Source organism: Bactrocera neohumeralis, chromosome 5 (genome assembly GCF_024586455.1).
Source record: "Bactrocera neohumeralis isolate Rockhampton chromosome 5, APGP_CSIRO_Bneo_wtdbg2-racon-allhic-juicebox.fasta_v2, whole genome shotgun sequence".
Classification (NCBI taxonomy): domain Eukaryota; kingdom Metazoa; phylum Arthropoda; class Insecta; order Diptera; family Tephritidae; genus Bactrocera; species Bactrocera neohumeralis.
This window is the reverse complement of record NC_065922.1, coordinates 799,928-812,436: the sequence shown is the minus strand read 5'-3', so window position 1 is coordinate 812,436 and position 12,509 is coordinate 799,928.

Here is a 12,509-nt window from a genome sequence, read left to right as displayed (position 1 = left end):
TGCAACTAATTTGCCAGCACTTGAAAAGTTACGTAAGTAACCGAGACGGCCGGCGCCGGCAGTACGCGGCGAGGTCCGAGCAACGGAGCTGACACCACATTCGGTTAAGGCGCATAAATTACAATTAAATTTTGCGTAATTCACGTTTTTCGCTTTCAAATATTTCAACGCTGAATTATTGCGGCATTTGTGTGCCCCTGCGGAGGTCTTAAATTTCAATTTATGCCTTTATTGTTTTCTCTTCCTCAACTGCGCTGGCCAATTAAGGTAAAATGTCTAATTAAATGAATGAGATGGAACAAAACAAAAGCGAGCAAATTAAATATGAATAGGTTTGTCTGTTCACGTGCCTTCATTGTACCGTTATGTACACCAGCCTGTTGCTGGACACCTCACACACATTCAGAGCTCCTCATCTTTGTCAATATCGATATCGATGTACTTGTACATATGTTTGTATGCCTGCGGAACATTTTGACTTGCAACAGGGACTATTTACTGCGTCACACTTGTTGTTCCAATTTATCGTCGATGAATGAAGTTGTTTGCCCCACGCAGCTGTCAGGGTCACATAATTGAATTTTTTCACCTCCTCCGTAAACGGTCCACTCGGACTCGACAACGCGACCGCACAATAAGTAAGAACGGCTTCGCTAATGTAAGGGTTTGTCAATTTGGTCTATGCTGTCGGGGGGGTTTGCTCCATTAGTCGCTGGATGCTTGTGTTTTTTAATTATTTTATGGTTTCTTTTGTCTGCCATTTTCTCATAAGTTAATATAGCTGGACTGGTACCCAAGTACCTTGCCACAGCCCTAATTGCTCCACCTAACAACTTACCGCAACTTGAGTAAATAATTTCCGTCAGAATGGTTTAGAAATTGAAAAGGGCTTAATGGAATTCGTTAATTCCGGTTGTGTGTAACTTTCAGAACCGATTTCCACTAAAGCTTAGTAGGTTTTTTTCATTTGAATCATTCACACAGATTTTCTTTTTCCGTAAAGGCGCAGTCAACCAGGGACAGGGGTGCACATAGAGTGTGCTTCTGATTATGTCTCAACTGGCGGGGCTATAGTCGCCATCCTTCTTCAGATGACTTACCACATTTCACTCAAATTAGTATTTACACACTACCCAAGACTCCGTCCATTACCCAAACCACCAGTTCGGCGTTCCAGTGAAACGGCCAAGAAAAGACAGGACACCAACAGAGGGAAACGGAAAAGACTCAAAGTTAGATAACATTTTCGAGCGAGCCACGTGTCGGAAAATAAATTTATATTAAAATAAAATTAAAGTCTGACACGCCAACGGCTAGGAAGAGACACCGACTTTTGGCCGCTCGGTAATGCACCGATGAGTGGCAATCACAATCACGCGCTTCAGTAAAACCGCTCGCCGTGTACCATTGCGCACAGTCGTCGGTGATTAGTGCGCGGGGAAGGTTTCGCCACACGAAGCCGAGCAGTGCGGAGCCTCGCAAAACTGCCTACTGTTGCTCTTAACGCTTTCGCCTGCAATTATCTTGGTGAGCAAATTTCATTTGCTTAATTAAATGTTATGGATGAGGCAGGTTGCAGACCACGTCCGCCGTCTGAGCTGCTCGTTCGCGTCTTGTGCGGCTTTCGCTAAAGTTTAAGTAATTTTACGACAGCAAAGGAGACCGCTGAGCGCCGACTGCATGCCATAATTGAAAATTACGCTTTAAAGGCAAACCATAAATATCCACTATTCGAAATTCAGTAAATTCATACTGCTGCAAATTGAATTGGCAACAAAAGAAATCGGCTTGGCAAAGTTTGGCTGAAGACTGCAGCCGAGAAAAGAAATTTATATCAAATTGTGAATTGTGCGTCGCGAATAAAAATCACGTAAAATATGCAAAATGGCGATAAGCGCGAAAAAGGGACGAAGAACTGCTGGAAATCAAATTAAATGGAGCAACACGTCCTGCTAGAAGACAAACTAATATTAGAAGATTGTCCTGATCCCAACAAAAGCAGTGCCTATTGCTCCTGCAACAATTCAGCTACGTTGAGGAATCCAGCCAGAACGATATCCCTCTCGCGTACCGTTGAGTTGTGGTAACTGCCGCTGATGGCAACTGTTGCAGGCGCAACATTATATTGCGTCGCTGTCGCGGCGTCGAATGTCGCCTCGTTTATTGTGGCTGCCTGTTACACGGTGGCAGACGCGGAGCTGCAATCGCGAAACGCAGCTTGCATGCCGGACTGTCACGCGCTGCAACGGACAGACGTACGGCGAATGCAGAATCGCACTGCTTTCATGGCGAGATGTACGAAAATTCTCATTTCACGCAATTATGTGCAGTCTCCGATCGGCTTGTCTAGGTTATGCTGTCGGCTTCGGTGTGTCAACCGGCGATGTTGTCTTTTAAGTATGTGTGCTGAAACGGCGGCCCCAGCCGGAGAATGGCGCTTCATGCAAATGGAAATGGTACCACAAGTCCGCAACCAAGAATTCATATACCCCAATGGAGATGCAACAGCTTGCCACAAACAAATGATGTTCAGAATGTGCTTGCATTTGCTTATGTGCTTGAAATGTAGGTATGTGCCTGCTGAAGACCGATAGTATTTGTGGTGTCGGTCTGTGGCCGCCTGGAAACATTTGATCGCTGTCCCTCAAAAATAATCGATGGAATGGAGTTTGCCTTTCCACCAAGTACGTGTGCTCATTTCAGATGGACTCCCCCCAGGCAAGCAATTGAAGAGCAACCATTTACATCGTTTAGTGTCAACGTAATTACATTGTCCGCACCACAAATTGCAAAATGAATTTGTTCACCGTGTGGCACCACTGCCAGAAATGAAAGGCTTCTCGCGTGCAACAAAAATACACCTGTAAAATACAGTGCTATTCACGAAGTTCAACATGGAATTATTTATTGCCAAACCATATTCACAAGATTTTTGAAGTTTAGAAAAAAGCTCATCAGCTGATCTGAATCATAGACTTATATATTCCCTGACTAATATAAGATTCACGTTTCGAGAAGAAAGCCAAACTCCCAGCAGAGCTGAAGTGTGAAAAAATCAAGTTTAGCTGAGCTTACTTGTGATATTGCATTTCGTTCTTACTAAATATACTTTGTCGGGGATATAGAGAATTTACGAAAGATATCAACAACGCAGAATATTTGCTGAGCACTCTAGATTTGAGGTAACTCATACGACCCCGTGAAGTGTGTGTTATTTTGTAGGAAGGCAAATTATAAAGTATAAAACGACATAACTTCAACTACAACTGATTGCGCCTTATGTCTTCTATAAACCAATGCAAAAAGCGGACCAATTTTGAAAACGCATAAATGTTTTACGGTAACTACAATGAACACTTAATAAGGCTTTAGTAGTATTGTTTTTTTGTATTTGCATCATATGTTGTTGTAGCGAGTGCTCCTCTGCCGTGAATGTGGAGACATGGAGTTATGACATTTGACATTTTAGCGGTCTTCAAAGGCACACGTACCTACTTAGGTAACTAATAGTGCTATAACTGGTTTGTTCATTTTGTCCTCGGTGCCCTCATTGTCATGTGGCGAAGAATCAATTGTGTGTGACCAAATTAAGTTCATTTGAATTCCAGTTGTCAAGTGGCAAACGAATGGCAGCCATTAGAACGGATGCAGTCATTACAATGCGAGAGAAGGAGAGCAGCGAGCAACAGCTTTGCCCTGGAGAAAGGATAAAGAAATGAGAAATATTATGTCGGTCGCTGTGTTGAACCGAAAACTGCCGGGCCACGGCGATAGTTTGTGGGTGTCGGTAATAATTGGATTTCAGAAGGAGCGGCAACGGGTTGCTAATGTGAACGAGCTAAGGGACGTGTCAAATCTCGTGTAGTGGTGCCACACGGACAGATGGCAATGCATATTGGTTTCTAGTCTGCATTTAATTTTCCTTTGCTCATTCGGTTTGAGCTTTCGCCAAAGCAACTAATTCGCAAAATGAAAATACCTACGCCATAAGTGGCGTCCAGTCATTAAATTTAGTTAAAGCAACGTTACCTCGCATTAACTTAGTATTTAATATGATCGCTCTGTGCTCTTGAGGTTCTCCAAAACGCCTGCTTAGCTTTCCGTGTAGGTGAGCACAACCGCCTTCAACTAGCCACAAATATAAATTCCATAAGACAACGCATATCCCCGCAGTAGCTAAAACCCCCAAAGCTGCTTCACCGCTTTGGGGGAATGTTGTCTAAAGTGCAAACCAAGTGATATTAGAGAGACAATAAATGAGTTTGCCACTTTCTTTATTGTTCTTTGGATTGTTCACAGTTGTTGTCCTTGATGAACCCGACTCAGAAGACAAGAGAGCAAGACGCGAGCGGTCTTCAATACGATTCCCCAACGTTTGTTTGGTAAACAAAAGCTGGCACATATTTGCGAGATTCTTTAATTAATAACTGAGCAAATAACCATCAAAAGATTATGGCGCAGCCAGCACCCGGCTAGCCTCACCGCTCGTGCCAGCACTGCCGAGTTGTGTGAGCATATGTGGGCGCTTAAATGCCACTAAACGCCATCGAAAGTGTGCGAGGCGAGTGTGTGCCTCGGTGACAATGAAGTCTTAAGAAAAAGTTGATGGGTTTAATTATTTCGATGCTAACTTTGTAAGGCATTTCTGTTTGTCAGGCAGCCGGTTAGTTTACGTGTTTGTTTTTCGTCCCCCCGTCCCTTCGTGAGAGCGATTGTGTGTGCGTGTGGAGTCATGCGCGATATAATGGGGCCCGGTTGAATGTGATGCCAAACAAGCTTCGAAAGAAACTTTGCTCGATGTTGGTTTTGCTTTGGCCGTCAGCAGGCAATAATGGGCTTCTTCACACACTTACGCTTGGGCACGGGCACACGCCTAATGGCGTCCTTTCTAACCCATGGTACGTGCGGGTAGGAAAGTAAAAATAAACATGATTCGTGCATTTTGTCTTGGGGCAAGCTAAGCGATTCGGATTTTCTGACGAGTGTGTGTTCCAGTGTGGAAAGGCTGCATGCCCGAGTGCGGTCATTCGTTAGGGAGACGAATGGCATCTGTAGTGGTTGGTGATTTTCCGATCATTTAGAATTCTTGCGGGTTAATTTTTCTGTTATTGCAGTCTGACTGACGCAGCAAATATGAAGTCGCCGCCTTCTCTAATTTTTATAAGTTCATCGCTGAGTTTGGCTGTGTGGCAAACCGTTGACAAGGTTTTCTTGTGCGAAGTAATTGAAATACATAATTTCCGCAGGCGGAATAAGAGTAAGAGCAATGCTATCCGACACCATTCTGGCTTAACTTAATATTGCCACGTTGTTGTAGTTTTGTACGCGCCTTTTATTCACGAGTTCCCATTATACTTTAATCTTAAATCAGTTGATTACAGAGTTGCTTCTCGGGACACAGAGAGAGATAATGCGATGCAAGGCCGAAACATGGAAACATCGACCAATTTCAGTAGTGACCCCATCTCCGGCCGGACTTCATATTAAGAAATGTGCTTTTCTATGATATGCAAGAGTGATATATGGATAATTTTTTTAAGTACATTAGGCTTTCTATTGAAAATGGTCTACTTGCCTCGAAACCCTTAGACGTACCTGCCTGAAAGGGGCATTCCCTGCGAATATGTTAAGAAGGCATTACCTTGAAAACTTGGTTTTCTGCCAATCAATATGGAAGCTGCGTCCTTCTTCGGTATTAATCCCGCTAATTATGCCTTCTTGGCTTCCTAAGGGTTTCGAATAATGTGCGACCCCATATTAATCTTATTATTAACTATTTGCAGATCCCATTTTAATGGTTATTTTCTCTAGGCCCGTAGTCAAGTCTATTTATAACATAGAGAGTTACACGATTTTTATTGTTGTTGTTATATAATTCGAACTTTCTTTACATTTGTACAAGCAGTATCGCTGAAGCTCAGTGATTAATTGAGGATTACACGGGATCTCACATTCCATGTTATATTTTCCTTGGTTTTTGAAAGAATTCTTCTAGTATTTCATCAACTGACAGATCAATATCCCTACGAATATTCATTGATGCTAGACCATTAAGCCTATCCCTTTAAACTTGAAAAACTTCTTTCCGGTGATGCTATTGAAACAGGCAATAACGCCAATATGCGTAAAATCTTGAAAACATTCCCAAAAGGCGTTTTGTTCACTGCTTCTAAAGCTTCGAGATCATTCCGAAAATGCTTGCCTGAAGTTCGCTGTTTCCACATTTTCACCTCCGCAAGAATGTTTTGTTCTGAACACTTGATCACCCTTTCATAAAAAGAAAATATTTCTCGAGCTTTTTTAGCGTCAAATTCGTACTTTGGGAAAAATACACAAAAATTTTCTAACACTGATCTGTGGTCAAGAAAGCGGCTTTTCAAATGAGCAATGTAAGTATCAAGAAAGGGAATATAAAAAGCAAAGCGGTAGTATGCCTCAGCGTCGTTCGTTTTCAAATTGAAGCTATTCATTTGGCGACTACTGTGGCGTGGTACCTTTATTTCTGTACCTAGTTCGGTGCATACTTCTTCAACGTCATTAATAATCAAAAAAAGTTTTTTTCGGCATTTTGTCGCATTTCTTAGAACTCTTTTAAAGCGTCGTCCGCTAATCTAATGGTTTCTGCGAGATCTTCATCAGGCGATTATAATTGCCGGCTGAGAGGTAGAACGACTGCATGTACGGATTGCATTATGAAGCAGGAAATTTGGAATTCTGCAGCAGAAATCGCAGCGACGAGCTGAGAGACCGTAGTTGAAGTCTCCGGATCCTTCCAAGTTACGATTCTTTCTAATGATTTAATCACGAACGGATGCAATTCGATGTGTGTCGATACGGCTTCATGGCTTTCAGCCCATCTTGTTGGGCATATAGATTTGACAACGAAGCGCGCTGATTAAATTTGAATTTGAAATTTTAAGGGAGAGCTATTGTGGTATTTATACATATCTTGCTTCCTTCTACTTTAATCTCCCTACAATTGCTGTTATCAGCGGTTGGCAGCGTTATTTGATTTTTTTTTTCAGCAAAATGATTTACACATGTTTTTGTGTGCTGAAAATGATTCACAAGCGTTAAACTAGAAAAATGCAAATTTGATCGTACGCTTAACGCTACTCTGCCGCATAAAATAAGCCTCTCAGGCTTTATTTTCTGTTAAATGATATTTTTTACAAGTGTAGGGCAATGTTTTGCTCTTTACGATTATTCAGTTCCATTTTTGTAAATTAATTAATTTTTGTGTCTTCGCAAATAGCAATTATGTTGCCGGGGGTCAATTGTGCAAATAATGCGCAGTATGTAATTACTATAAATTGGCACTTTACAGTGTCAGTAAACATCTTGTAAGAAAATCATGGTTTTCCTTATATGTGTATTCGCATCGAATTAAAGTTGTATTTGTAAGTAACGTTTCATCTTTCATAATCTTCCATATTTTAGTCAAGTTGCTAAAAATATTAGATAAAAATAAAGTAAATGAACACTCGCGACTGTTTGTTGTCGAGAGTTTTCATTTACTTTAATACGACAAGGCCAGTGGATATACAAACATAGTAATTAGATATAAATAGTTTAACGACGTTTGAAATAATATTACGAAAGAAGCTTGGTTGCGAAAATATGCATCAACATGTTCTTTTTTAGTAATATATTATGCGCATTATTATGCACCCATGCGCACTATAACCTGCCCCTGCACACCATTTTACGTAGTACATGGTCGACTTTACAAGCTCCTCATTATCACGTGCATAATTATTTGTCAAGTTGCATAATTAACTCATTCTTTTCAACAGTATAATATGATTTTTCGCAATTCAACTATCCTTATACTCATTTTTGTGCACAAGACAAAACGTACAAAACATGTCCTATAATAACTGAATTTTCGCGAGGGAACTGCTATATTAAAAATACGTTGAGTAATAAAACTTTTCGTAAAAAATCAATCGTGTGTTACAGTGCATCTCAAACTGCTCGCTACATTGGTTGTTATCTTTGATAACTAACTATTTTATTGCATTCATTTGTTATAAATATTTTTGTCATCGCGCTTTTTACTTTTATTATTTAACATTTTTTTATATTTTTGTTTAATACTGTTTTTGTTCATTATGACTTGTAACTTTCCGAACTGCTCTGTGAAAAGCGAGTCGGAACGCTATGTTTCTTGTTGGCTTTGTGATGGGCTTGCCCATCTTAAATGTGCTGGACTGACAGGTAGGATTTTGGATTCCATTCTTGACAGTAAGGGCTTGCGCTGGTCTTGCTTGAAATGCAGACCAACTGAAATTGAATTGTTTAAAGTTTTTAAGCAGGCGCGCAATGGTTTCAAGGAGATTGGTCGAGAGCTTGAAACCCTTACTGAAAAATTTAGAATCCAAAGCCTAAACGAAAACGTCCGTCTGATGAAGATACCACTGTATCTTTCTTAAAAAGTATGCCCCCACCCGCTATTGACCTCATAAATCTTGCATCCCCTCGTCCTCAAGGAGAGAAGGTTCCGTCTGCTCAGGACACAGAGAAAACTGTTACTGAATACGGTAAGCGGAAAACTTCTCACGATCCGCCTCCAAATACCTCCAAGTCAGCTAATAAAAACTTAGTGGTAATACCGCGGAAAAAAGCAATTTTTATCTCGAGACTTGCTGCGGATACCACAGTCGAGGATATAAAAAGTTATATCTCGTCGAAATTAAAAACGGTAGATACAGACATCGATAAATTTAATTTCAAATACAACAGAGATATTTCCTCGTTTAAGATCGACGAATCCGCTGACAATTTTCAACTGATACTTGACAACTCATTCTGGCCATCTGGGGTCTTTGTGCGCGAATTCGAGCACAAACGTGGAAAGCCCCCTGTAGTTATCACTAAAATGCCAAGAAATCCCGTTGATACAAAAAACTAATTAACAATAATTCGCTGATTGTTTATTATCAAAATGTTAGAGGGCTTAATACAAAACTTACTGATTTGTATCTAAATAGCATTCATTGCAACTTTAAAATCATTGCTTTGACAGAAACTTGGCTAAAGCCCCACATTTTGATAACGAAATATTCAACAGCGAATTCGAAATCTTTAGATATGACCGGCTGAACAGAAAAGGAGGTGGCGTCTTGTTTGCTGTTCATTCTTCAATTCCATCTGAAGAAGTCGATGTTCCGTATGCAGACTTCATTGAATTTAAGTGCATTCGTATTTGCGCTAACAGTGGCCATATCTACTTAACATTGTCTTATATACCGCCTCACTCTGACATATCTGTATATATGCAGCATGCTACATTAATAAGTAATGTTTTCTCAATGGTAAATGATACTGATTCCATGATTGTTTTGGGAGATTTCAACTTACCGTGCGTATCATGGAAATCTATTGATGATCACACCATCCCTATTAGTACTCGTTCATGTTTTAACGAGTTCTTAGATGAAATGTCGGAGTTGGGTCTTAACCAAATTAATTTAATTTCAAATGAATTTGGTAAGCTCTTAGATCTAGTTTACGTCGATAACGCTTCAATGTTCTCTGTTGTCCGATGTGATCCTTTAGTTCGGCCAGAGGACACGTATCATCCTGCTTTGGAAATTAACATCGAAATCATAGCCAACTTTGCTTATAATAATACACAAGACCTTTGTTTTCGGTTCAACTTTGTGAAAGCTAATTTTAAGAAGATTAATTACGAACTTTCTAAAATAACTTGGCCAGATTACAGTGGCAATATTGAATTTAGTGCTTCCCACTTTAATGAAACTATTGTAAACTTATTTGAAAAATATGTTCCGAAGTGTGTTGTTACTCAAAAAATTAGTTCTAACTTATGGTTTTCGAAAGAATTATGTAAATTAAAAAAATAGAAAATCTCGTGCTTTTAAACTTTTTAAAAAAACTGGTTTAGTTGCTAACTATTCAAAATATTCTAAATTGCGTCGACAATTTGCTGAACTTAACAAAATATGTTATAGTAATTATATAAATAAAGTAAAAAATAATATTATACGTAATCCAAAATTGTTTTATGGTTTCGTCAACTCCAAACGCAGGATTTCTAATTTTCCGTCCGCTATGAGATATAAGTCTAGTATGTCCAGTGACAATCACACCATTTCTAATATGTTCGCTGAATTCTTTAGGTCCAATTACTCTTCAAAATCTCCACAAAATGTTCCGCATCAGCACAAGTTATGTCCGATTTCTGTCATTAATGCACCTACCATTTCCGAAGCAGACGTCTTAAATCAGTTAAATATGTTAGAACAATCATACAATTACGGGCCAGATATGATTCCCTCATGCTTTCTTAAGAAATGTGCCAAATATATATACCAACCCCTAACAAAACTATTTAACTCATCTCTTAAGCAAGGCTTATTTCCATCCATATGGAAAAAGTCATTTATAATTCCTTTGCATAAGAGTGGATTTAGGTCATCTATTGAAAACTATAGGGGAATAGCAAAGTTGTCTGCAATACCTAAACTTTTTGAAGCAATTATAACAGACGACATAACCTTTCGGATCTCTCCACTAATTTCTTGTTCTCAGCATGGTTTTCGTAAAGGGAAATCTAGCACAACTAATTTGCTTGAATTTGTATCACATGTATCAACGGGCTTTAGGGAGAATAAGAATACTGATGTTATATATACAGATTTTAGTAAAGCTTTTGATAAAGTAAACCATTCAATTCTTTTGAATAAACTTGATCTTCTTGGTTTTCAACCAATATTTCTAAAATGGTTTGCTTCTTATCTTAGTAATAGAATTCAACAAGTCATATTTAAAGATACTTTTTCTGGCATAATCAATGTTCCTTCAGGCGTTCCTCAAGGTAGCCATCTTGGTCCAATTCTGTTCTTGTTATTTATTAACGACATATCATCTGTTGTTAAGTTTTCAAAAGTTTTATTATATGCTGACGATGTAAAACTTTTTAAAACGTATACTTCAAACAGCGAAAGATGTCAGTTGCTAACAGACTTAAACAACCTAGTTTCTTGGTGTGATAGAAATGACATGCCATTGAACCTTAAAAAATGTAAAACGATGTGCTTTTCACGTAGAGCTGTAGACCCTACCTCATACGCAATACAAAACTTTAGGTTGGAGCAAGTATGCAGTTTTGTTGATCTGGGAGTAACTATGAACCCCAAACTCAATTTTAATCTTCACGTATCTTCCACGGTTTTTAAAGCTAAAGTCGCTCTTAGTTTTGTTAAACGTTGGTCTAAAGAATTTAGAGATCCGCTTACCACAAAAATTCTTTTTACATCTCTTGTGAGGCCTATATTGGAGTATGCTTCTGTGGTTTGGAACCCTAGTTACCAAGTCCATTCGGATAAATTAGAGTCCGTTCAAAAACATTTTTTACTTTTTGCCTTAAATCATTTGCATTGGGATTCCAGTTTAAATCTTCCCCTTACATTAACCGTTTAAAACTTATACATAAATCTCCCGACACTCGCTAGTCGTAGGGAGATGCTTGGTATAATATTTCTTGTAAAACTCATGAATGGGTCAGTCTGTAGCCCATCTCTCTTATCTGATATTAATTTTAACGTTCCCGCTCGCCCTACCAGGCAGTTTAGACCCTTACTTTTAAAATTTTCTAGAACAAATTTTGAGTCAAACGAATCATTCCGCCGTATATGTCATGATTTCAATTTTCATTCCAGCACATTTGATCTAACAGACTCACTCTTTACCATTAAAAAAATTATTTTATCTACTCTTAACAAGTAACATTTAATAATTATAAACTTTAATCTAATTCTTAATTTCGGCTGTTGAAATTTTTGTTTCTGTAGCTGAGCAGCTTAAGATCGCAACGCTTAAAACTCTCTTGCCTTTTATGACTCGGCTAATTCCGCTCGTTCGCGGATTGCGCCCCTCGCGTCGGTTGGGTGGGAGGAGGGTAATCGTTGGTATTATTATTATTATTGTCATGAATCTTGGATACCGTTGCGATCTTGTTAGAATTTTATTTTGGTCTTGACCTTTTTTTCCGTAGATTCTCCCGCCTTGCGCTAATTTCCTCGTTCGTTAATTTCAGACACGTGTACATATAAGCATTGCATTTTCGCTTTACAGTGGAAGAAAATCCCGGTCTATCTATAACCATGCCATCAGTCATGTGCCATCCTCATCAGTTAACCATCGCCTACCGAAATTCCGAATAAGAAATGCCATTGGATACTCCTCTAATAGGTTAGAATTTGTAGTTTTCAGTTCCATCCGAACTTGCCGTCCGTTTTTGAAGCGCTCAGGGAGCAAATGTTTTCTTTCTGGACATCATATATGAGCGAAAACATTTCATGATGAACCATATATTTAAATTCGAAAATTAAAGTTGGGAAAACGCTTTAAGCTGCTTCATCTCATATGTATGCACATATGTGTGTATGCATGCATGTACATTTGTGCAGGATTGGGTAAAAAGGAGTACATTGTGATAATTCGCCGACACAAAATTAAACATTAATGAGCGTTTATATTTA